The sequence below is a fragment of the Scyliorhinus canicula genome, chromosome 20, assembly GCF_902713615.1.
Source record: "Scyliorhinus canicula chromosome 20, sScyCan1.1, whole genome shotgun sequence".
Taxonomy (NCBI): Eukaryota; Metazoa; Chordata; class Chondrichthyes; order Carcharhiniformes; family Scyliorhinidae; genus Scyliorhinus; species Scyliorhinus canicula.
The window spans coordinates 14,119,639-14,142,888 of NC_052165.1; positions in this window are offsets into that span (position 1 = coordinate 14,119,639).

The window sequence follows — 23,250 nt, forward strand, 5'->3', positions numbered from 1 at the left end:
GACACTGACGCCCAGGACACTGACGCCCAGGACACTGACACCCAGGACACTGACACCCAGGACACTGACGCCCAGGACACTGACACCCAGGACACTGACGTCCAGGACACTGACACCCAGGACACTGACACCCAGGAAACTGACACCCAGGACACTGACGCCCAGGACACTGACGCCCAGGAAACTGACACCCAGGACACTCACACCCAGGAAACTGACACCCAGGACACTGACGCCCAGGACACTGACGCCCAGGAAACTGACGCCCAGGACACTGACGCCCAGGAAACTGACGCCCAGGACACTGACGTCCAGGACACTGACGTCCAGGACACTGACACACACGACAGCCACAGACAGGGGACAGATGGACAGGAATCACCACTCCAGGGGACCCCGGACTTCGGGTCGGATGAGAAGCACGACGTTACGCCACTGCTATCTCCTACACCCTCCACCATCGCAGAGACACTCACCCCGGTTGGGCACTTTAGCGATAAGGCATCTGGGACACTAACTGGTGCGCACAACACAGCCGTCCTGGTACAGCAGGTGGAGGCAGGAGCAGCTGAGGGGCTGAGCGTGTCAAAGGGCAGCCCGGTGCAGGCAACCATCTGCCGCCCAGACAGGTCCTGGGTTCCTGGAGTTACCACACTCACCCATAGACCCGATGCAGTCACAGACCAAGGTGTCATAATATACACCAGTATATCATGGTGCAGACACACACTGATGGATATATACCAGTATAACATGGTGCAGACACACACTGATGGATATACACCAGTATATCATGGTGCAGACACACACTGATGGATATATACCAGTATATCATGGTGCAGACACACACTGATGGATATACACCAGTATATCATGGTGCAGACACACACTGATGGATATACACCAGTATATCATGGTGCAGACACACACTGATGGATATACACCAGTATATCATGGTGCAGACACACACTGATGGATATACACCAGTATATCATGGTGCAGACACACACTGATGGACACACACAGGGCCAATCAACATGTACAAACACCGCAGCCAATCACCAGTTAGAATACACACACTGTAAAGACAGAGGGCATCACTTTTCCCGCTCATTTTGGATGCTGCCTCTCAGAAGCACAAGAGCTCATCAAGTCTAGCACAGACTCACAGCACGTGCTGAGAGATTCAACTGGTTCGGACAGGCACAGGTCTCTAGTTAATCTAGCATCGTGTAAACCCACAGTTATAGTATGTCTATTATTTTATAAGTAGTTAATAAAATAGATTTGAACCTTCATCAGTGTTGGTGGCATATGTTAGCTTTGCAAGTCTACACTGCCCAACACTTCACGGTACCAGAAGTTGAGGGATGTTAGTACTTCTGAGATCGACCTACCAGTGATCAGCCTTCCGCCAGTCTTACGCCACCCTGCAGTATGGACAGCGTTTGTCTGCCGCCGTCCCTCCGCGTTACCGGGAACCTGGGCTCCAATTGGAATATTTTTAAACAGCGCTTCCAGCTGTACCTCGAGGCTATGGACCTGGAAGCTGCCTCGGACGCACGGAAGATTGCTCTCTTCCTCTCCACAGCCGGGGACCATGCCCTCCACATCTTTAACTCGCTCACCTTCGCTGATGGGGAGGATAAATCAAAGTTCAAGACAGTCCTTTTAAAGTTCGACAGCCACTGCGAGGCCGAGGTAAACGAGAGCTTCGAGCGATATATATTTCAGCAGCGCCTACAGGGTAAGGACGAACCTTTCCAGTCCTTTATCACCCACCTCCGTGCCCTTGCGCAGCCCTGCAACTACGGGTCCGCCTCTGACTCCATGATCTGTGATTAGATAGTTTTTGGTGTGCAGTCCAAGCCACTTCGCCAGCAACTACTTAAAGTGAAACAGCTCACCCTGTCCACGGCCATTGAGACCTGTATATTCCCTGAACACGCGATATTCCCACATCCAGGCCACTGAGACGGCGCGGCAAGCTCCCCACGAGGCAGAACGGGTCCAAATTAAAAAGTCTCTCCAGGGCCTGGGTCTGGACGATGGCGGCCATTTCACGTGCTTTTTGCGGGCTCCCGCGCTGACACGCAACGAACGTGGTGACGTCGAGGACCGTTCTGCGCAGGCGCACACCTCGCTGGATCGTCCCGCGCATGCGCGGTGGCACAACGAACGTGCCGACGCTACGGCGTGCGGCAAGTGTGGCTCTGCCCACTTCAAGCGGCAATGTCCCACGAAGACCCAACGCTGTCTGCAGTGTGACAAACTTGGCCACTATGCTGCTTTATGCAGGTCCACCCATCCTGCTACTTTCAGGAGATCCAGTCAGCCCCGCAGAGATGTCTGGGCCATTCAGCTTACAATCAACGAACCTGTTCCAGATCTGTCTTCCAATTTTGACAGTGATTACGTCCCTCACTCCGGCGGGATTCTCTGTCCGTTCCCCCGGTGGGATTCTCCGTCCGCTCACTCCGGCGGGATTCTCTGTCCGTTCCCCCGGTGGGGCGTCCCTCGAACATGGTGGGGTTGAAAGATTGCACCAATACGAATGAGTCATGTACACTGCGCGGGTACTGGGCGCAGACGTGCAGGATCCTCATGTGGTGGTCACAGATCACCTGCACGTTCATGGAATAGATCCCCTGCCTATTGGTGAACACGGCTCTGTTATCCGCAGGTGGCCGCACGGCGACGTGCATTCCATCGATCACCCCCTGGACCATGGGCATCCTGGCCACGGCAGCGAAGCCCACTGCCCGGGCATCCTGGCTGGCCCGGTGCATAGGGAACTGGATGTAGCGGTCTGCAATGGCATATAGGGCGTCTGTCACTGCCCGGATGCACCGGTGCACCGATGCCTGCGAGATGCCGGACAGGTCCCCACTCGGCCCCTGGAATAGAAATTCACGGCCACCATAACCTTGACGGCCACGGGGAGAGGGTGTCCTCCCCCAGTGCCATGCGGTGCCAGGTGTGCCAGCAGGTGGCAGATGTGTGCCACGGTTTCCCGGCTCATCCGGAGTCTCCTTCTGCAAGCCCGGTCCGTGAGGTCCCGGTACGACGAGCGGGGCCGGTACACACGGGGCTTCCTCGGGCGTCTCCGTCGCTGTGGCAGCACCACCACCACCTCCTCCCCCGCCTCCTCCTCGTCCTGTCGGGCGGGCGGCCCTCCAACCTGGGCGGCTGCCACCTGCCTCCCTGTGGGACACTCCTCTGCGGCAGCCTCCGTCACTTCCTTGGCACACTCCTGCTCCACCTCCCCGAGGGCAACATGTAAAAGTGTGACTCCCGCCACAGTGATGACCAAACATAACAGCCAGCTGGGGGTGGGGGGATAGACAATATGTCGCCCATACCCCCCCCCCCCCCCCCCCCCCCCCCCCCCGCAGCCAGGTGCCATGGGCTGCATGGTCACGACTGTTGCCAGCTGGACCATGGCCAGGCGGACAGCTCCCCCCACCTCTCCCCGGCACGCACTGTCCCCGAACTACACCCCTCTCCTCCCAGCCCCCCCTCTCCTCACCGGCATGCACCCTCCCCAACCCCCCCATCTCTCCCCCAACACCTCCCCCAGCCCCTACCCCCCTCTCCTCCCCAGCCCCCCCTCTCCTCCCAGCCCCCCCTCTCCTCTCCAGCCCCCCCTCTCCTCCCAGCCCCCCCCTCTCCTCCCAGCCCACCCTCTCCTCCCCAGCCCCCCCTCTCCTCCCAGCCCCCCCTCTCCTCTCCAGCCCCCCCTCTCCTCCCAGCCCCCCCTCCCCTCCCCGGCACGCACTGTCCCCGAACTACCACCCTCTCCTCCCAGCCCCCCCTCTCCTCCCAGCCCCCCCCCCCCCCTCCTCCCCAGCCCCCCCTCTCCTCCCAGACCCCCCTCTCCTCACCGGCACGCACTGTCCCCGAACTACCCCCCTCACCTCCCAGCCCCCCTCTCCTCCCAGGCACGCACTGTCCCCGAACTACCCCGCTCTCCTCCCCAGGCCCCCCTCTCCTCCCCAGCCCCCCCTCTCCTCCCCAGCCCCCCCTCTCCTCCCCGGCACGCACTGTCCCCGAACTACCCCCCTCTCCTCCCAGCCCCCCCTCTCCTCTCCAGCCCCCCCCCCCTCTCCTCCCAGCCCCCCCTCTCCTCCCCGGCACGCACTGTCCCCGAACTACCCCGCTCTCCTCCCCAGCCCCCCCTCTCCTCACCGGCACGCACCCTCCCCAACCCCGCAGCCCCTAACCCCTCTCCCCCCAGCCCCTCCTCCCCAGCCCCTACACCAGCCCCTCCCCCCCAGCACACACACGCCAACAGCTCCTGTGGACCCGCCCCCCCCACCACCTGCAGCCGTGCCGTCGCTTCTCCGGTGGCCGCCCCACGTCGACCCCTACCTCCGCGCTGACCGGCGTCAACCAGCACGTCTGGTTGACGCCGTTAAATAGGTGGTTTGATTTACGCCGGCGTGACCCGTGGCCACATTGGCGGGACTTCGGCCCACCCGGCTCGGAGAATCGGGGCGGGCCCGGGGCCCGTTGCATCGCACCGGTCCTCGACATTCTCCAAGGCGCGCAGCGCGATACACGCCGACGGGATTTTGGGGGGGGGGGGTAGAGAATTGAGGGACACCCTCTTCCCTATGGTTGGCCTCAGACTCAAGCCTGCCCTCCTGAACAACCCCTAGGAGTTGGTGACTAGGCAGTCAGCGCTGCCAGCCTCACCAGGAGGTCACGGCTGGTGATCCAAGGGCTGGGGGTCACTGGAGATCCCGCCCCACTGTACCGCCTCGGCTGTGCGTTCCTCGTTCAGGACCTTTATACAGCATGAGTTGTGTTGAATAGCCCTGTGTTTCTCCGCACTGCGAGCACCAGGAAACACGCTGCTAAACGCGCCGGGATTCTCCGTTGCGAGTCCAACCCACTCCCGCTGCCATCGAAATCAGAGAAAATGGCGCTCAAACAAAACTCCATTCACTGCAGCCGGACCAGAAATTCCTGTTGCCGAGAGTGAACGGACGGAGAATCCCGGCGGAGTGAACGGATGGAGAATCCCGGCGGAGTGAACGGACGGAGAATCCCGGCCGGTGTGAACGGACGGAGAATCCCGGCCGGTGTGAACGGACGGAGAATCCCGGCCGGTGTGAACGGACGGACAATCCCGGCTGGTGTGAACGGACGGAGAATCCCGGTGGAGTGAACGGATGGAGAATCCCACCAGGGGAACGGGCGGAGAATCCCACCGGGGAAACGGACGGAGAATCCCACCAGGGAACGGACAGAGAATCCCGCCGGAGTGAGCGGACGGAGAATCCCACCGGGGGAACGGACAGAGAATCCCGCCGGAGTGAGTGAGCGGAGAATCCCACCAGGGGAACGGACAGAGAATCCTGCCGGAGTGAGCGGATGGAGAATCCCACCGGGGGAACAGACAGAGAATCCCGCCGGAGTGAGCGGACGGTGAATCCCACCGGAGTGAGTGGGCGGAGAATCCCGCCGGAGTGAACGGACGGAGAATCCCACCGGAGGGATCGGACGGAGAATCCCACCGGAATGAGTGGGCGGAGAATCCCACCGGGGAAACGGACGGAGAATCCCACCGGGGAAACGGACGGAGAATCCCACCGGAGTGAGTGGGCGGAGAATCCCACCGGGGAAACGGACGGAGAATCCCACCGGAGTGAGTGGGCGGAGAATCCCACCGGGGAAACGGACGGAGAATCCCACCGGAGTGAACGGACGGAGAATCCCAGCGGGGAAACGGACGGAGAATCCCACCAGAGTGAGCAGGCGGACAATCCCGCCGGAATGAACGGACGGAGAACCCCACCGGGGGAACGGACGGAGAATCCCACCAGAGTGAGCGGGCGGAGAATCCCGCCGGAGTGAACCCACAGTGGGCTATTATTGCTGTCGATTAGCAACGATTAAACCCTTTTCAGAGCGACTTATCCACAATCCAACTGTTGCCTACCGTTATGTTTTTGGTGAGCCTGATTCTTCGACTTTCCTTTGTCTGTTTGATGCGTTGGCAACGGTCAATTACTGTCAGCTGCTGCATTATTTGTAACAACTGCCTTTCTGAGGATGGGGGAAAAGAATTGACGGGCCTTTGATGCATCTTACAGCCCAGGAACATTATCAATTGACCTTGCAAAACATCGATGCTCGGATTCTTCTTTAAGACTCTGTGAATTGCCACACACTGGCTTCAGGAGCTGCAGAATGTGTCAGGCCTTCCCTCCGGCCAATTGGTTTAGGTCCAGCAAATTGACAGAGCCGCTGAGCATTGACATTATCATGTCTGCTTTTGGGTGCGATCAGGGGTGACATTTTGACACTATTTTGATGCTGCCGTTACATACTAATTAGCGGAAACCCGTCTGATTATTCCAAACTGTTCACGATATTCCCTCCCCGTTCAAAATGACTGGCGCGAGGCCAGGACTTCAATCGGAATTAGGATCAGAAATCTGAGCTGAATTAGAAAGGAAACCAGGCATTTGGTGATCGATAATCGAGGGAAGGAAGTTTAATTCACTAAAATAATGATGAAAACACATGTTTCTACTGTACAAGTCATGCAGTCACGCTGCGGACGTGGCAGTGGCCTAGGCGGGCGGCACCAACGCAACACAAATTGTGCACCCGAGAAGCTGTTGGTAGCCCACCTTTCACCCCTCCATCCTCCCGTACCCTCCCCTACCCTCCCCTTCCACGGAGATCACATCGCAAGGATGATCGGCTCAGCCATTCTCACCACCGCTCCACTGCCAGGCCAGGAAGAGTGTTGAGGATGAGATGGAAGGGCAGGAGTGTGTGGCTGAGAGAGGAAGCAGCGAAGTTTGAGGGGGTGAAGGAAACGGAGGAGCAAGAGGAGGAAGAGGAGGAAGAACAGAGGACTGTTTTCACACAGTCACTTACACTTACAGGGGCTGTTTAGCACACGGCTAAATCGCTGGCTTTGAAAGCTGACCAAGGTAGGCCAGCAGCACCGTTCGATTCGCGTACCAGCCTCCCCGAACAGGCGGCCGGAATGTGGCGACTAGGGGCTTTTCACAGTAACTTCATTGAGGCCTACTCGTGACAATAAGCGATTTTAATTTTTCATTTCATTGCCTACCTCCAGCTCTCTGTGGAGGAGATCAGGAGCAGCTTCCTCACATGGGAGCACACTTTCTTCCCAAGGTCGGAATTCCACTGAAGCAGTTGCAGAGTGACCCAACCGACCTGATTGAGGAAGTAGTGCTAAGTCACTACGCTGGCCTCCACGTTCAGGTACCCATCCTGGTCAGCTCTCTGGGTGGAACCAGCAGTTACAGTAATTCAGAGAACTGGGACAGAGGCTGATGTCGTTCTTTTCATATTTGGCCCAGAATTTCCATTGCTGACGGGAATGTATCAGAATAATCTTCATATCTTGCATAATGTAAACCTTGCCCTTCTTTGTGAACTTCAGTCTCTGGAAACAGAGTGGTTGTGACACTTCTTCAGACCCTGTGGGGCCGGTGCACTGTGTGAGGCAGTATTTCTGTGCGGACTGGTGTATCCATGTGTTTTGCCGTATTGCAAATACCTTGGGCGGGATTCTCCCCTACCCAGCGGGGTGGGCGGTCCTGGCACCGAGGAGTGGCGTGAACCACTCCGGCGTCAGGCCATCCGGAAGGTTCGGAATCCTTCAGAGGCGAGGCCAGAGGCGGCGTGGTTGGCACTGCGCCAACTGGCTTCAAAGGGCTTGGCGCTGTGCCAACCGGTGCCAAAGGGCCTCTGCCAGCTGGAGCGAATTGGCTCATGCGGGGGTGCACCAGCGTGTGCTGTCGTCATCCCAGTGAATGCGCAGGGGGTTCGTCTCCGCACCGGCCTTGGCGGAAGTCCACAGCAGCCGGTGCGGAGGGAAAGAGTGCCACCACGGCACAGGCCCGCCCACGGATCGGTGGGCCCCGATCGCGGACCAGGCCACCGTGGGAGCACACCACAGTGGCCAGGGGCATGGTGTTGCCTACTCACCCTGGCTGCCCTAAAGAGATCATGCAGCTTCTCCCTGCACTGCTGTCTAGTCCTGGAGATGGGGCCCATGGCGCTCACGGTTTCTGCTACCAGGTCCCGTGTACAGAGTAGGGTGGCAGCCTCCTTCCCACCCCAAGGAACAGGGTGGCCCTCCTCTTCTCCACGGTGCCCAGCAGGGTCTCCAGCTTTGCGTCTGCAAACCGGGGCGCCGCTCTCTGTGCTGCCATCTTGTTGTCTGGGATGGGTGTGTGGGGGGAGTGGAGTCGCTGATACGCGGCTGCAGCTTGTCAGCCTCTCGAGTGTCAATCCCGACCCCGATGAATCGGACAATGTTTTTCCTTTGAATCGCTCGTGTTCCACGTGGTGCCGGTGCCAGCCCCCCTTAGCCAATCATGAATTGCTCCTGGACCGCCGCCAATTTAGTCGTCATTGAAGTCCACCGGAGTCAACACTTAGGGCTGGATTCTCCGATTATGGGGCTATGTCCGGAGCATGTGTCAAAAGGGATTCTCCGCCCAATCGTCGAATGCGATTTCGGCATCGGCAATCTGAGAATCCCGCCCTTACTTTCGGAAATGGAGAATCGCGCCCAATATTTCTGCTGGTTGCTCCTTCTCGAGAAATTGCATGTGCTCAGAGATCCTGAAGGTTGCTGTTTTACAACACCAATCACAACACAGCACAGACCCCTGGATGATCAAAGGCAAAGTAATAGCCCAGAACTGAAAGTCAATCAGCAACAGCCAAGCCTGAAAATGTCTCCAACCCTCCTCGTGTTGCAGCTACTGAATTAAACCCAGATTCAGTAACTCACCTGCTGCACATTCAGCACAAGTTTTAAGGAAATTTCAAACCATGATAGAAGCAGAGAAATGCAAGCGGATGACAATCCAGAATTTTCAGATTGCTGTAAATACGCTTGTCAATCAGACACTTAATACAATGCACTTAACTATACTCAGTAATAGCATTGTAATAAGGGTATTTTGGAAGTCCTTATCCGCCACTATTTACCTTGTCTTTTCAGATTAATGGTGATCCGATATTAGCTCGTGCAAAATCCTGAGTGCTCACTTAAATAATAAGGTATTGATTTCTGGGGAATTCGGACAATGGAGCTTGCAATTAACTGTAGGTCGCCAAGTTCTCTAGCCTCTGACACTGAATAAATACAGCTTTCTAACTGTTGAACGCGTATCAGGTTATACAATATGTTCTGAGGCTTCGCTGCTGTGGTGAATGTATATTGCTTAGTTCACACTGTTTAGCATTGTGTCCTTGTGGGCTCTGTGAGCCGTTGCGCGGCTCTGCCCACAGGGGGAGATGAGGAGTCTGTACAGGGCTCCGCCCTTGGCTCCGCTCATGGCCCCTCCCATGACCGGAAGTATAATGTACTGCAGCCTTGTGAGTCTGCCCTCAGTTCTTCTGGTCGCAGGCAGGCTCAGTTGTAAGTCTATTAAAGCCATAGTTTACTTCCTCTCGTGTCTCGAGTGAATTGATGGTCACATCAATTTAATAGACTTAAGAAAACCACTATGGAATCAGCCCTCAAACCTGATCGACAAGAACTCGACCCGCGGTCTGCAGAAGCGAAGGAAATCTTTCTACACTGGTTTCGGTGCTTCAAGGCCTACCTAGCTGCGTCGACTACCTCCGCTACTACTGAAGAGCAGAAACTCAGTCTACTGCACGCACGGGTGAGCCATCGTATCTCTACGCAACTCAATAGTACTGACTCGTACACCAAGGCCCTCGCTATGTTCGACCACCTGTACGTGCGGCCTGTAAATGAAGTCTACGCACGGCATGTTTTCGCTACCCGCCGCCAGTGACCCGCAGAGTCGCTAGAGGACTACCTGCGCGATCTTAAAGCCCTTGCACGGGAATGTAACTTTCAGGCTGTAACTGCCTCCCAGCATATGGAACTCGCTGCCCGTGATGTGTACGTTGCAGGGGTCCGGTCTAACTATGTGTGCCAGCGCCTCCTCGAACAAGGGGCCCACAACTTGCAGGACACTGTAGCGCTAGCAACCTCAATGGAGGTCGCGTTTCAAAGTCTGAACTCATTCCCTGCAGACCATACGACCCCATCGTCGACCCCCGACCAGCGACTGCCCCAGGCCTGCGTCGCACGGCCACCCACCCACTATGGAGCGCCAGCGTGCCATTTTTGCGGTCACCCCAACATCCACGGCCGCCCGGCCCGCAACGCGACCTGCAGCTGCTGCGGTCGAAAAGGACATTATGCTAAGGGATGCCTGTCTAAATCTAAACCCTCTAACTCTCCCACTGTACAAAGCAATCGCTTCCCTAACTCGCAGGCCCGTAGACCCCGTAATGTTGCAGTGCATCTGCCGACTCTGCCTCCACCCGACATGTGCGATTCATGGGGGCCGCCATCTTGGCAATCCTCCTGCACGCGGCCGGCCATATGCGAGTCATGGGGGCCGCCATCTTGGGCGCCATCTTCCTCGCCGCCCGCCACGTGCGATCCACGGGGGCGGCCATCGTGGACGACGTCTTCTTCATCGCCTGCCACGTGCGATCAACGGGGGCTGCCATCTTGGACATTACCCGATGTTCATCTCGACGACTATGACCTCTGCAGACAGTCATCACGGGGCCACTCCAGCACTGCTGATCGAGCCACCGACTACCCGCAACTCAACGCAGTCACTTTGGACCAGTCGCAGCCAAAGCACCTCAGGAGCTCGGTGATGTCCGTTCAGGTCAACGGATAAAAGACACCGTGCCTCTTCGACTCCGGGAGCACCGAGAGCTTCGTGCATCCAGACCTGGTAAGACGCTGTTCGCTCCCTATCTTCCCTGCGCAGCAAACTATCTCCCTTGCCTCGGGTTCGCACTCGGTCCAAATACAAGGGCGCACCGTCGCGACCCTAACAATTCAGGGCACCAGGTACTCTAATTTCCAGCTGTACGTACTCCCAGACCTCTGAGCCCCACTCTTACTCGAGCTCGATTTTCAGTGTAACCTCAGGAGCCTCACACTCAGCTTCGGCGGACCCCTACCTCCTCTCACGATATGCAGCTTAGCGACTCTAAAAATCGACCCCCCTCCACTCTTTGCTAATCTCACGGCTAACTGCAAACCCATAGCCACTTGCAGCAGGCGGTACAGCCTGCAGGACAGGGTATTCATTAGAGCCGAAGTCCAGCGGCTCCTACGTGAGGGAGTCATAGAGGCCAGTAACAGCCCCTGGAGAGCTCAGGTGGTGGTCGTCAAGACCGGGGAAAAGTTCCAGATGGTGGTTGATTACAGCCAAACCATTAACCGGTTCACACACCTCGATGCGTACCCCTCCCCAGAATTACAGACATGGTCAACCAGAACGGCCAGTACCGCATATTCTCCACGGTGGATCTGAAGTCTGCTTACCACCAGCTCCCAATCCGACCAGAGGACCGCCACTACACGGCGTTCAAGGCCGATGGCCACCTCTTCCATTTCCTCCGGGTCCCCTTTGGCGTTGAGAATGGGGTTTCGGTGTTCCAACGAGCGATGGACCGAATGGTCGGCCAATACGGGCTGCGGGCCACGTTTCCGTACCCGGATAGCGTCACCATCTGCGGCCACGAACAGCAGGGCCATGATGCCAACCTCCACTGATTTCTCCAAACCACCCAGAAATTCAACCTCACATACAATAAGGAAAAATGCGTTTTCTGCACAACCAGACTAGCCATCCTCAGCTATGTCAGGGAAAACAGAGTCCTGGGCCCCGACCCGGACCGTCTTACAACTCCCTCTCCCTCATTGTCCCAGAGACCGAGGTGCCTGAGATTCTCCTCCTATTACGCCCAGTGGGTCCCCCAGTATGCGGACAAAGCCCGCCCACTATTTAAGACCACACTCTTCCCACTGTCAGCTGAGGCCCGCCAGGCCTTCAACTGCATCAAGGAGGACATCACCAAGGCCGCCATGCAGGCGGTGGATGAATCCGTCCCCTTCCAGGTGGTGAGCGCGCCTCAGAGGTCGCTCTCGCTGCCACTCTTAACCAGGCAAGGAGACCAGTAGCTTTCTTCTCCCGAACCCTCTCCACTTCGGAACTTCGACACTCCTCAGCCGAAAAGAGGCTCAAGCCATTGTGGAAGCCATACGGCACTGGAGGCACTACCTCGCAGGTAGGAGGTTTACCCCTATCACCGACCAGAGATCGGTTGCCTTCATATTCGACAACTCGCAAAGGGGCAAAATAAAAAATGATAAAATCTTGAGGTGGAGGATCGAACTCTCCACCTATAATTATGACATCATATATCGGCCGGGGATGCTCAACGAGCCCTCAGATGCCCTGTTCCACGGCACGTGCCAGCGCGCAAGACGACGGATTACAGGCTATCCACAATGACCTCTGTCACCCGGGGGTCATCCGACTCGGCCACTACATCAAAGCCCGGAATCTGCCTTTCTCCACCGAGGAGGTAAAAGCCATCACCAGGGACTGCCCGATCTGTGCGGAGTGCAAACCGCACTTCTGTAGACCAGACAAGGCCCACTTGGTAAAGGCTTCTAGGCCCTTTGAACGCCTGAAAATCGATTTCAAAGGGCCACTCGACCAATCGAAATGTGTACTTCTTCAACGTCATAGACAAATTCTCCCGTTTTGCGTTTGCTATCCCATGCCCCGATATGACGTCCCATACAGTCATCAGAGCTCTGCACAGTGTCTTCACCCTGTTCGGCTTCCCCAGCTACATACACAGCGACAGGAGTTCGTCCTTCATGAGCGACGAGCTGCGTCAGTACCTGCTCGACAAGGGCATCGCCTCGAGCAGGACGACCGGCTATAACCCCAGGGGGAACGGGCAGGTGGAGAGGGAGAACTCGACGGTCTGGAAGACCGTCCTACTGACCCTATGGTCCAGGAATCTCCTGACCTCCCACTGGCAGGAGGTCCTCCCCAACGCACTCCATGCAATAAGGTGCCTCCTGTGCACTGCCACTAACCAGACCCCTCACGAGCGATTATTTGTTTTCCCCAGGGGCACTACCACGGTGGCTTCACTCCCATCTTGGTTGAGGACACCGGGCCCGGTTCTCCTCCGGAAGCACATCCGGACACATAAAACGGACCCACTAGTAGAAATGGTACTACTGCTAAACTCAAACCCACACTACGCATTTATCGAACACCCCGATGGCCGTCAGGACATCCTTTCCCTCCGGGACCTGGCGCCTGCAGGATCCACCACCACCACCACTGCCCAGGTACCCCTCACACTACACCCCACCCAACCCCCCACGCCCTGCGCCCCCACGCCTACAGGTTTCCTGCACTCCCCCCTTCGCCCGTCGCACCGGTCAGGAACGAAGCTCTGAACGAACCACCCCCAGAGTTCACCCTCAGATCCACACCGCCGGTCATCGCTCAGCCATCCGAAGAGGCTGCAACCCCGGTGCTCCGCTGATCCCAGCGGACGACTCGGCCACCGGACCGGCTCAATCTGTAGACCCGTCACCCCCGCCGGGCTTGATATTTTTTACAGGGGGTGAATGTGGTGAATATATATTGCTTAATCCACACTGTATAGCATTGTGTCCTTGTGGGCTCTGTCGGTGAGCCGTTGCGCAGCTCTGCCCACAGAGGGAGATGAGGAGCTTGTACAGGGCTCCACCCTTGGCTCCGCCCATGGCTCCACCCATGGCCCCTCCCACTACCGGAAGTATAATGTCCTGCAGCCTTGCGAGTCTGCCCTCAGTTCTTCTGGTCGCAGGCAGGCTCAGTTGTACGTCTATTAAAGCCACAGTTTACTTCCTCTCGTGTCTCGAGTGAATAGATGGTCACATCAGCTGCCTCAACTGGATCTGCAAACATTAACTTTCACCCTGATTGATTAACCTGCATGGCAGCAAGCAAGTCTGAACAAGAAGGTCTGCAGGATCCCAGCTACCTGGACCTGCAGTTTTATGTAAGTTATATCAATATGTTTGGATGTAACAGTCCCATTTTGTGAGATGATGCAACAGAGAATCCAGCCGGGTATCACTATTTGTGTGCGGAATCATTCCTGGAGCGAAGGAACCTTCATCACAGTGCTACAAATATTGTGGTTTCCGTCCGGTCTCCTAGCAACTGTTGGCGTCTGATCCAGGATCACAATAAATGTTCTCAGGATAGTTTCTTCCAACAGCATGTTCTGGAGCCAACCACAGCGCAGGCTATTCTGGATCTGGAATTGTGCAATGAGATGGGAGTAATTAATGGTCTCATAGTGGAGGCACCCCCAGGTAGCAGCAACTATATTATAATTGAATTATACATTCAGGGCACAGTTTGCCAGCCCCATTGAGCCCGACTTGGTGACTTGACGCGGCCACTGAATCTTGCGAGAGGCCTTTCGCAAGATTCATGACATTTGAGACATCTTGCAAGATTCAACCGAACCGCGCAAGACATCACGATCTCGATCTTGCCCTCGCTTGGTAAGATCCAGATCAGTGTGTTTAATTGAGGCGTCTGGCACTCCCTCTCGCTGTCTGTGTGCCAGGTACACAGCTCATACCCAATAATCTGAAGGTAACGTTTCCTCCTGTTGTTCTCCAGCCTCCCCAAACAATAATAAATCCCGTAGTTGTTGTGGTGGGCATACCTATCCCCTCCTCCACCCCGAGCCCATTGCATGGTAGCACAGTGGTTAGCACAGTTGCTTCACAGCTCTAGGGTCCCAGGTTCGATTCTCGGCTTGGGTCACTGTCTGTGCGGACTCTGCACGTCCTCCCCGTGTCTGCGTGGGTTTCTTCCGGGTGCTCCAGTTTCCTCCCACAGTCCAAAGATGTGCAGGTTAGGTGGATTGGCCATGATAAATGGCCCTTAGTGTCCAAAAAGGTTAGGTGGGGTTACTGGGTTGCAGGGATAGAGTGGGGGTGTGGGCTTAAGTAGGGTGTTCTTCCCAAGAGCCGGTGCAGACCCGATGGGCCGAATAGCCTCCTTCTGCACTGTAAATTCTATGATTCCATACTGACACTACATCACGACAGACCACCCCGTACTTTCACGCCCCCCCCCCCGCCCAAAACATCTGAGTCTGTGCGACCCATCCCTCAAGTGAACGCTCCATTTAGCTGGAGGGGAAAATATTTTGTATTACGGTGGTTTTGAAGTTTAATAATCGGTCGGGATTTTGTCATCAAGACGAGAATCGTGCCGTTGGTCCAAAAGGGGGAATGGGGGGGGGAAACGACGTCACTTCTGCAGCCTGTGGGACCCAGGGCCGTGCCCTATCCGTGACAGCCAGCTACTTAGCTGCTGCCAGGACCAGGACTAGGACTGTTGTCCCGATTACTGTCGGCAACAGATAAACCCCACTGCTGGCCAAAGCATGAATGAATAAGAGCAGTCCACCACACCCCACCCCAAGGTCACCTTTAGGCTGCCACAGCTTACCTGGATGTTTCTCCCCCCCCCCCCCCCCCCCCCCCACCCCACCACCAGCCCCGCCAGTGACAATGCGAAGACGTAACATTAATTTTTTATTACCTTTGGTTTGGTCAATGGATTTGAATAATATTGTAATCAGGACGGGTGTAATCATTGTTGTTTGGGTGTGACTTATAATCACAGCCTGACACTACATCAGGGAAACCATTAAAAACACAATCTGGGACCCAATTGCCACAACTTTTCTCATTAATATGTTGCGCGAGAAAACTATCATCTATTATGTCTGTAAATCTTTTATCTCTCCCACACTCCATGCTGAATGTATCACCACGGGACTATTAAATGTCTGGGATATTATACAGACATGATCTGATTCAGCTGCCCCGATAATTTGTGCCCAGAATGTCTCATCATATTGGACCCATGAGCATTGCATTTTACCAAAGTTCGCACCAAAGTTATATTTAGTCAACTTTGTACTTTCAGCACAGAAATTGATCCCCATTTGTAAAATGCTAATACTGGCACAGTCTGGTATTAAACTGGCTCCCAATTCTCAATGAATCTACAGTGGGTTAAACTCTCCCAAAAATTTACTAAGTGACATTTTGGGCAGCTTTGGGGTGGTGATTGCTGCCGGCTGTTTGGGCGTGGTCCAGATCGGTATTCACCCACACTTAGTCATTTTTTTTTGAGCTTGGTGAGATTCTTCGTGAACACTCACATACTGGATTTTCTTCTGGAGCGGGGAACTAAAGACAATGAAAAAATCAGCCCCTCAGAGATCGTGGCACCTTGTTAAAGGGTGCTGGTGTGGAGTTTGCCCATTCTCTCATTCTCTCCGGGTCTGCCGTGGGTTTCCTCCGGGTGCTCCAGTTTCCTCCCACAGTCCAAAGATGTGCAGGTTAGGTGGGTTGGCCAAGCTACGTTGCCCCCTCAGTGTCCAAAGATGTCCAGGTTAGGTGGGGTTATGGGGATAGGGCAAGGAAGTGGGCCTAGGTAGGATGCTCTTTCAGAGGGTTGCTGTAAATCTAATGGACCGAATGGCCTCTTTCTGCACTGAAGGGAGTCCATGGATGTCACCCAGGTATGAGGGTGACCTGGCCCCACATCCATTCTCGTCGGCATCAGGGCATCGGCCCAATCTCCAAGTGAGTGTACCCTCCTTTGGAGACAATGAGGCTTTGAGATCAACCCTCCTTTCTGCTCCCCCCTCCTCCCTCCTCACACACCTCTGCCTCCTTTCCCCCCACCCTTCATACACCCCTTCAGGCCTCCCCACTTTGGACACCCACTTCATGCACCCCCTTTATGCCCCATTTCACTCCCTCCTTTCATGGACATGGCCCCTTTAGGCCCCAACCCTAAACACCTGGGCAGTGCCCTAGGTTGACACTGCTAGGGTGCCAGGTTGGCCGGATGTTAAGGGCATCCTTATCGGATGTCCAATGGCCTCCGAGCCTCCCGGCGTGGCCATCACGTCGGGTGTCCATTTGTGGATAGCAGTACAAAATTTGTGCAGCGTGAGGCCAGGCCGGTGAAGGCCAGGGCAAGACTGCAGCCTCCAACGGGCTGCACGTAATTAAATGAGCCTCATGACTCAGCTAAACGTGGTTATCTGGATCATACCCTCACTGGCTGTGATCCAGATTGCGTCGGGCACTGTGGGTCTGGTGCAGCGCGTACAACTTGGTGCCCAGCGCGAAACCTGTTTTGCCCACTCCTGCTATGTACCCTGCATAACGGGATCCGAGCCGGGGGCAACGCGGCGGGAAAATCGCGCCATTTGTCTTACCTGTCTTAATACATTTCACCTCGCATGGCCCTGCTTTTAACATCAGATCAGTCGCCAGCTGGCGAGCTTTGGGGCTGATTTTAAGGTTCAAAAATAGTTGGTTCAGATGTTAATTTGTTTTCAAAATTTGAACCCTGACCTCAATCCACCTTCAACCTTTCCGCTTCTGCGTTTTAAGGAGGTGGAACGGGAGACAGACAGCCAATGTTCTCTCTCTCTCTCTCTCTCTCTCTCAAAACGTAAATGTTCCAATGAGATTTGCGGCCTCGAATGTGACCTGTTTTTTCAGGATCGACAGCAAACAGCCAGTTGTCCAGGCCCTGGGAAACCCAACAGCTGAAGTGAAGCGTGGACAGCTTGCAGGAGAAGGTACATGCCTTCTTCATAGCACTGCATGGGCTAAGAGGAGCAGGACTGCTTCCCCCTACCCCTCCCCCTCCCCCCTCCCCCCTCCCGCACCCACCCCATCCTTGTACCTGAATCCCCCTACAAAGGAGTTGGAGATTGGACCCCTCATTGTATTGAGGTCAGGGTTTCCTGGGAACCAACCTGCCAAACCCCCCTCGCCAAAACCCCCTCCCACCCTGCCACACACACCTCCCCTCAAGGGTCGGATGCTCTCCAGAGATGTGAATCAAACCTACCAGGTCCTGCCCAGCCAATTGGACCAATTTGTCAATCAGTCTGATTTCTGGGTGGAGAATCTGCTTGGGCCAATTGATGAACACTGTCAAGTTAGAACTATGTGCAGGAAATTAGAACTCCAGCCTCAAATCTCCCCGCACGCCCCCATCTATGTTGCCACCCTGTAAATATCCAGACCACTGTTTCAGTTTAAAACCCGCCTCCAATGGCCTGAGGGGTCATGTCTGTCGGTATGTGCGGACACTAACGTTCCTCTGAGCAGACCACGCTAAGGTCTTGAGCTGAAATTCCAGTTTGACAGCAGAGGCCACCTTGGTAAAAGAGTTGAAGCTTCCACAATGAACAATTCCCTGGAAGCTCAATAAACAGATGCTTGGCACTTAAAATGCCGGCTCGTACTCATTAGAGAGGCTGTATGGCAGTTTAGTGACCATCACTTCACATTCTCTCCTAACAGTAAGCAGCTGTTTGCAGTAAACATGATTTGATATTATTTTCAAGCTCTATTTAAGGAGGTGCTCAGCAATTAATGTCCATTGGAATCAGAGCTGGGCAGAGGACGTTTGAAGGGACTTTCTGGGTCACTTTGGCAGCGATTTTCCGGAAGGATTTCTCAGTGTGGTAGCGAGTGGGAATAGCCGCGAGCTTCCCGGCGTTCGGCCCAGCGAGCCGGGAACGCAATTCAACGTTAATTGGCCAACTTGATGAAGCCTCGCAGGCGTCTCGCTGCAAATGAAGGCTCGCCAGCTGATTCGCCAGGACTGTGCACGCTAGCCCCCCCCCCCCCCCCCCCCCCCCCCCCCCCCCCTCCCCGGCTAACAAGGTGGAGCAGCACTTAAGCTGCACTTGCTCATCCAGCTCACACCAATGGCGCCATGGAGACCAGGCGCAGGATTCAGGGACACAGACCTTAGGGGCCTGCTAGATGCCGAGGGGCCAGGAGGGTCGGCCATAGGGCAGCCAGTGTCCCTGGGATGAGGTGACTGGGGACAGTGAGCTCGGGGAGTGTGACCAGGAGGACTGGCCTCCAGTGCAGGAAGAGGGGAATCAGGGGTTCTGGGAGAAGACAGGAGAATGGGGATGAGAAAAGTATCAGCCATAATGGAATGGCGCTGGAGTCGATGGGCCGAGTGGCCGAATGGTCAAAGATCAGCGACCGACACCGGACAGCACGAGTAACCCAACCCCCCCCCCCCCCCCCCACAACCGAGACCTCTCCCACCCCCACCAAAGGAATATCTACATCCCCTCCCCCTTCAACAGCCCCAGCCCTTCCTCTGCCCCCTCCCACCTTCAACCGCCCCAACCCCTCCTTCACATACCCCCCCACCACTGTGAACCAGGTGTGTGGCTAACGATGCCCTCTCTATCTCTCCTCAGGCAAAGCTCTCTCACAATCGCTGGGAGAGGGTCCAGACTGGCGGTGGTGTGCCCGACATCAAGTTCCTCATCACCTCCGACGATTGGGGGAAGGGCAGCACCATTGGGAGGGTGGGGAATTATCAAACACCAATAAACACATTTGTGTGCAACCAGTATGATGCCTCTGTGACCTTCTTCCGCATTGCGGCCCGACCTCCGAACCCTTTTCCCATCTCTCCAGGCATTCCCACCCCGTGGTACACATTCCAGCCGCGTACATGACCCCGGCGTTGTGTCCCATCCCCTGGATCTTCCGATGTTGGCTGCTGCGGGTGTGGTGTTGCCTCCCATAATGTTCAGACACAGTGTCTAGGCATCACGGTCTGATGCCTAGGCAATGACTCTCACATGCTACATGGCCTGCCCATCCACGGGAATCCACTTGGGTTGTGTGAAGTGCTCAGTTAGCCACATTTAGCAATTCCTTATTAGCGACAGCCTTCAGCCACACTGCCAGAGGTCTCAGCAGACGGTGGGAGTTATGGGTGGTCAGTGGTGCAGATGGACAGGGACAAGGGTTGCCTTAGGAACAGGTACACACGATCCAGGGGTTGGCACGGTGGTGCCGCGCATGGTTGTCCCTAGTTGCCCCCCCCATGGCAGCCCACCCATGCAGAGGGCCCCAGCCGAGGGTCCCCCCCCCTTCCCCCCCTCCCCCATCCCCACCCACGAGCACTGGGGAAGCAAGCCCAGCACCCCCGGATTATTTGCCTGTGAGCAAAGGTGGCTACTCATAGAATCATAGAATTTACAGTGCAGAAGGAGGCCATTCGGCCCATCGTGTCTGCACCGGCCCTTGGAAAGAGCACCCTACTTCAGCCCATGCTGAAGTGACCCAGTAATCCCACCTAACCTTTTTGGACACTAAGGGCAATTTATCATGGCCAATCCACCTAACCTGCACATCTTTGGGCTGTGGGAGGAAACCGGAGCACCCAGAGGAAACCCACGCACACTCGGGGAGAACGTGCAGACTCTGCACAGACCCAGTGGGGAATTGAACCTGGGACCCTTGAGCGGTGAAGCAACTATGCTAACCACTGTGCTACCATGCTGCCCTTGGCTCCCCATAGAAACCCTTCCGCCAGGTTCACGTTTTTCAAAAGGAGTACTAATCGGCGTCAGCGTGACCATTTGCTGGGGAGGCTGATGAATCTTGAGAAGCTGTTGACTATGGGGTCGCTTCCGTTAATTGTATGGAAATAGGGCTTAAGTGGTGATAATTGGTTTCTCGCCACGCTACGGCGAGATCCCAATTTCGCCTACGGGAGTCGGCCGGTTGCAACACAAACTGTTTGGCACTTAGCACCGTTCTCATTTTCAGCCTCTCCCACTATTCACCAGCCTCGTTTCACTTGAGCGAGACATTCACTAACATTCATTCCAAGGATTTTGGCTAAGTACTCTGCTCTTGCACCTTACTTGGCACCTTATGGGAGTGACCAACAACAACAATTTAGAAAGCAATTTAAAACCATCAAATGGGTTGTTAATTATTCCCCAACAACCCACCCACCCATGCTTAATCTGCGTACTGACGGGCCTACTCAGCTCCAGACGTCATTACAACCTCGATACAAACATGAATCACCTGAGGAAGTAGCAGTGCTCCCAAAAGCTAGTGATTTGAAACAAACCTGCTGGACTCTTAACCTGGTGTTGTAAGACTTGTTACTGAACTTTATCAGTGGCCTGAACCGCCACCATCCATCAGAAATGAAGATTTTTTTCTGATGAGTGTATAATGGTCAATGGTCCTGTTCATAATTTCTTGGATGACAAAGCAGTCCATGTTCACATGCAACAAGAGGGGTCAATTACTAGGGGGCATAAGATTAAGGAGCGAGGGGCAAGGTTTAGAGGAGATGTACGAGGCAAGTTTTTTACACAGAGGGTAGTGGGTGCTTGGAACTCGCTGCCGGAGGAGGTGGTGGAAGCAGGGACGATAGTGACATTTAAGGGGCATCATGACAAATACATGAATAGGATGGGAATAGAGGGATACGGACCTAGGAAGTGTAGAAGATTGTAGTTTAGTCGGGCAGCATGGTAGGCACAGGCTTGGAGGACCGAAGGGCCTGTTCCTGTGCTGTACTTTTCTTTGTTCTTTGTCTCACACGGTTCTGCTTCGCCGTAAATAACAAATTAGTCGGATGTCTCAATGAATCCAACTGCAGGATAAGTGAGCATCTCATGACCCATAGCTCACCCTGGCCCAGAACCAGCACATTACAACCTTACCCACAATGCAATAGATAAGACAAAAGAGGCATTCTATCTCAGCCTCGCCCAAACACGGTCCCCCACCCCAAAGCAAGATTCTCTTCAGTGAATTCAATGCCAGAGTCAGAAGGGAAGCAAACCTTCGAAAGGCATATTAAGCAGGGAATATGTAGGGAAAATAAACCCCATCTCCTCCTGATGAAATGCCTAGAACATGCCTGTGCCACGGCAATACCCCCTGCTCAAGCTCTGGCACCTAATAGACATCACCATCCATGCAAGGGACCGCAAAGATGTCTGCATCACCAGGGCCACAACCGGACACAACACTTCCTGGACTGACAACTGACTAACCCACGCTGTCATCTCCATCAACCTGGGCCCAAACCACCACAGGCAGAAAACACTCTGCCACGTGAGACTCAATGTCACTGGGCTCAAAGGCCCGAAAAAGACCTACCCAGCTGATGTCTGACAGCCAACCTGGTTGGCCAAAGAGCCAGAGCCGCAGAGAGTTCACAGTGCTCGGTTCACATTAAAAGCCATCCTCGTTGGTGTGGTAGTCACCACTGATGTATATATTGTATATAGAGGATGTTGGTGTAGGTGTTTTGCAGTAAGGCCCTGTACTACAGGTACGGGGGTAGTTCCCTTGCCTGCTGGCTCCGCCCATTAGGCGGAGTATAAATATGTGTGCTCCCAGTACAGCAGCCACTTCGCCCGCTGCTGTAGGAGGCCACACATCTCGGTGTAATAAAGCCTCGATTGCATCCAACTCTCGTCTTTGTGTGATTGATCGTGCATCAGTCGGCAGCTGCGAGGCGGCGCTCGGTCTCTCGACCAGGAAACACCAAGACTGGATGGAGGTCAGGAAATTCAGGATCTCCTGGACCGCAAATAGCAAAACGTTCCTGACGTGCACAGCTGTTTCAGCACAAACAAAATCATCGACAGTCAGAGTACCATAGAGCCAAAAATGCTGATCAAAGACAGTCAATGCCTGCAGGAGAGAGAACTTTGAGGACATTCTTAACCCAGACACAGATTTCAACGCATGTGCTCTAGACGCCATCCCACAACACACTACTGCCACCATCTCAGCCAAAATCGAGCATGCCATGAGGTCAAAAAAGCCATTGAACAGCTGATAAACAACAAGGCCTCTGGTGCAGATGGAATCCCCGCTGATGTACTAAAATACGGCAGAGCGGCACGCTTGTATGAATGACTTCATCACCCTTGTCTGGAAGGAAGGGGGCATGCTGGGAGATCTCAAAGATGATGTGATTGTGACCATCCTCAAGAAAGGAGACAGGTCCAACTGCAGAAATTAAAGAGGGATTTCCCTATACTCCGCCATGGGAAAGGTCACCATGAGAATCTCCGCCCAGTGGTTGAAGAGCTCCTCCTTGAGTATTAATGCAGTTTCCGCCTGCAAAGAGGCACAATGGACACGTATGTGACAAATCTAGAAAAAGTGTAGGGAGCAGCATCAACCTCTGTACATGGCCTTCTTTGATCTCGCAAAGATCTTCAACTCCATTAACCGTGAGGGATTATGGAACATCTTCCTCAAATTCGGCTGCCCGCAGAAACTCATCATCATTCTCCACCTGCTCCATGATAATTCTTCACTATTCTCCACCTGCTCCATGATAATTCTTCACTATTCTCCACCTGCTCCATGATAATTCATCACCATTCTCCACCTGCTCCATGATAATTCTTCACTATTTTCCACCTGCTCCATGATAATTCTTCACTATTCTCCACCTGCTCTGT